Genomic DNA, 4477 nt, shown 5'->3' on the forward strand with positions numbered 1-4477 from the left:
TTTTTTTTTTAAAGAACACTATTAAAATGAGATGAAAAGGCAGGTTGTCTGCTGTTACTTCTGGTCAATAGCAACTCTTCTTGTAGTCTGACATTGCTGCATTGTACAGAGATAATGGTTGTAAGTCGGTGCGTAGGTATCGCAGTCAGGTGAGTCACTTAGCGGAGACGTATTGTATATGCAGCCACCAAGATCTGCCTTGTATTTCTAAATTTCATGTGGTTTGTTACAGTTCGTTCATGTTGCTTGGCTGTTTTTTTAATGTATATGTATAAATGTGCAGATGCAGCAGAGCTGAACTTGTTAAAGAGAATTTGCAATGTAAGACATGGGGTCTGCTTTGCAGGAAGGATGGTTTAGAGCAGAAGGAACAGAGTAGACAACACGGGGGCTCAGTGGAGTCCTGGGTTTGAATCCCGCCAGGAACAACATCTGCAAGGAGTTTGTATGTTCTCCCCGTGTGTGTGTGGATTTCCTCCCATTCTACAAAGACATACTGATAGGAAATATGTACATTGTGAGTCCTATATGGGATCACAATCTACATAAAAAAATAATAAAATAAATAAATAAAAAGCATGGCTGCTTTCTTTTGGAAAGAGTTCCACTTTGGTCACCTGATGCATCTTGAATGGGACTGAGATCGTAGTATGGCAACGTGCCATCGGGTGTAATGTCACTGTCTGATAGGTCTTTCTGAAAAAAAAGAAAACAGCCATGTTTTCCAACCCTGGGTAACCATTTAAGCCCAGCATTAGCAGAATTTGATCATTTTGGCTTGGCTCCTCTTGACTCCTCCTGCAGGTCAGACGCCATGTTCAACTTAAATGTGTCATGATACAAGGATATGCCATCACTTAAGAGCGTGTTCACATGGTGGAATTACATGCTGATTTTAAAGTGATTCAAGTCTTAAAATCTGCCAAGTTCCGCCTTTAATCTGTCTCCTATTGTTTTCAATGGGAGGCAGAGATTGAAGCAAGACACGGACAAAGTAAGCAATCCCGCTCGATCTTGCTGCAGATTCCGGGACATGAACCACTTCACTGTTTGGCTCATGGCGGAAATGAAAGAGAAATTTGAGGTGAAAGTCCACTTTAGATTCCTCTTCCCTAAGGGCGCCAATGTTCTAGGGAGGTCTTAGAAGGGGAATGGGTGCTAGACCAGTGTTACATCCCCTTCATGTTTGGGATCAGTGGTGGCCAGAGGTTGGATCATAAAGTGACGGCATATTCAAGGTCCGTGATGACGAACCTATGGCACGGGTGCCAGAGGTGGCACTCAGAGCCCTCTCTGTGGGCACCCATCTGTGGAGCAAATTGTACTGAGTTGGGGCAACTTTGCAGCAGACTATACTATGTGAGGGACCACTGTGGAGCAGATTGGACTGTGGGGGCTCTTTCACTAATTATATCACATAGTACAGTATCTGTCTTATAGCAGACGTGATATTATTAGAGGCCATAAAAACATTGCACAGTCACTACAAAACAGATCTGTGCGATGTAAGTAATGAACATTAATTGTTCATAATTATACCAAAATGCAGTACAAAGTTGTATTATTGAAAGGTCTATAAAGCCCCATTCACACGACCATATTTTGCAGGTCCATAATTGTGGATCTGCGCAGTATTAAGTTTAAATTGACGTGTTGTTCACTTTGTGGTAAATTAGTGGGTTTTGAGTTGCAGTTTGGGCACTTGGTCTATAAAAGGTTCGCCATCACTGGTCTAGGTGGTAGGCCGTTCTTCACAACATTAGAATACCCCTTTAAAAACAAAACAAAAAAACCCCCACTACGTCCACAATCTTAAATGCAGATATAAAAGTGTCCTTGTAAATGTACGATATTACATATGTCACCTAAGTTATAGTCCAGAGCTGTATTCACTATCCTGGTATGTTTCAGCTGAAATATCCCAGCATTCCTGGCCTTCCGAGTGTCCTCAGCAAGGGCTGTATCACAGTTATGAGTACTGCACAGTAATCTGGTTTAGGGGAAACAGACCACCTCCATCATAGGAGACCAGATAAGCTGCAAGGCTACATTCAGACCACCGAGGTGCAAAAACGTCCATTGTTCACGGTCGCCATCAACGCTAGGGGAAGCTGCTTTCACGGATCCCTCATATATTACATTGTATGGAACAATCCGTGAAAACTGACAATTAAGATATGACCCATTACAGTGGACCATAAAAATAAGGCTCATGTGACCATCGCCCAGTCACTGACATTGAATGTAATCTGTCCTGTTGATCTAGCCTCAGTGTCTGACATCAAGCTTGTTGTGCTTAGAGGTGTAACATGGGCTGTAATTCGGAATACAATACACAGTAAGGCAGATTTATTAAAGTAGGTGTTATGTACGCCAGGCTTTATAAAAGCCCTGACCGTTACAAGGTACGCCTGATGGATTAAGAGGGTCTGACCTAGTAATAAATTAGGTAAATGCGCCAGAATGGAATTCTACGCCAGTCTAGAATTGATGGATTACCTGTATAATTCATGCCAGAAAACTGGTGCGAGCTTTAATAAATATGTTGGGCTGAGGTGTGCTCGCCTGGATCCACCCAAATTTGAAGCAAGTGGCAAGTGAGGCGCAGAACAGGGGAAGTCTTTCCTCTCCCCCTCGTACAAGAAAAGGCCTTGCACCCAAAATACACCACATTGTACCACATTACACCAGGACAATGTGCTGCCAGGGCAGGGGCAGCGTTGGACATATTTTCAGAGTAGGCCACATGTAGGTAAGAGAATGCTAGTCTCCCGGAGATCACTCGCCTCTATGAAGAGTAGATATCTGCTCTCCCAGTAGGGAATCATGCAGCAGATTGTACCAGAGGCCACAAGGAGGACAGACACTTAGTATGTACAAATCTGGGCATATGCCTTCCTGGTTAGTAATGTTACCAAGTCGTACATCGCCCTGAATATTCGCCGGAAAGCAAACACATGTTACACACGCACACTTACACGTACACATCGCCTACTTGGAAGTCTTAAATTGAAAGGTTACTTATCAGAACATAATACTAAGTCACAGTTCTCCTTTTTCTGAAAACTGCCTCGCAAAGCCGTTCCAGCTTACCATTTGGTATAGTAACTTCAGACTAGAAGTTCATGGCGTCTTTCACCAGGACACAAGCCTCATGGGCAGAGATTACATTTGTAGCACTGCCTTTATCGCAGGTAATAATTCAATGTAGTCACATTGTAGATCACAAGTTGATGACCCCACACCATGATAGTAGTATAAAAATCCATAAAGATTGTATCGTTTGTGAGCTTTCTGTTGTGGTAATTTGAGAGTCTTCTAAATTTGCTTTCATTAGCTGTGATCTTTATACATGTCATAGCCAAGTCCAGTAGCCTTAAAGGTAGCCAACTATCTAAACTGTATGGTGGTGGGATAACAAAGGCAGGTATATGGCCGTACTTACAGTGTTGGCCAAAAGTATTGGCACCCCTGCAATTCTGTCAGGTAATACTCATGTTCTTCCAGAAAATGATTGCAATCACAAATCTTTGGTATTATTTTCATTTAATTTGTCTTCAATGGAAAACCACAAAAAGAATTGTCAAAAAGCCAAATTGAACATAATTCCACAGCAAACACAAAAAAGGGGGTGGACAAAAGTATTGGCACTGTTTGAAAAATCATGTGATGCTTCTCTAATTTGTGTAATTAACAGCACCTGTTACTTACCTGAGGCACCTAACAGGTGGTGGCAATAACTAAATCACACTTGCAGCCAGCTGAAATGGATTAAAGTAGACTCAACCTCTGTCCTGTGTCCTTGTGTGTACCACATTGAGCATGGAGAAAAGAAAGAAGACCAAAGAACTGTCTGAGGACTTGAGAAGCAAAATCGTGAGGAAGCATGACTAATCTCAAGGCTACAAGTCCATCTCCAAAGACCTGAATGTTCCTGTGTCTACCGTGCGCAGTGTCGTCAAGAAGTTTAAAGCCCATGGCACTGTGTCTAACCTCCCTAGATGTGGACGGAAAAGAAAAATTGATGAGAGATTTCAACGCAAGATTGAATGTTAGTCGAGGTTCTTTATCCACAATCCGCACAAACAAGTTCAAGCTGCCCTGCAGTCCAAGGGTACAGCAGTGTCAACCCGTACTATCTGTCGGCGTCTGAATGAAAAGGGACTGTATGGTAGGATACCCAGGAAGACCCCACTTCTTACCCAGAGACATAAAAAAGCGAGGCTGGAGTTTGCCAAAACTTACCGGAGAAAGCCAAAACCGTTTTGGAAGAATGTTCTCTGGTCAGATCAGACAAAAGTAGAGCTTTTTAGGAAAAGGCATCAACATAGAGTTTACAGGGGAAAAAAAAGAGGCCTTCAAAGAAAAGAACACGGTCCCTACAGTCAAACATGGCGGAGGTTCCCTGATGTTTTGGGGTTGCTTTGCTGCCTCTGGCACTGGACTGCTTGACCGTGTGCATGGCATTATGAAGTCT

The sequence above is a fragment of the Leptodactylus fuscus genome, chromosome 4 (assembly GCF_031893055.1).
Source record: "Leptodactylus fuscus isolate aLepFus1 chromosome 4, aLepFus1.hap2, whole genome shotgun sequence".
Classification (NCBI taxonomy): domain Eukaryota; kingdom Metazoa; phylum Chordata; class Amphibia; order Anura; family Leptodactylidae; genus Leptodactylus; species Leptodactylus fuscus.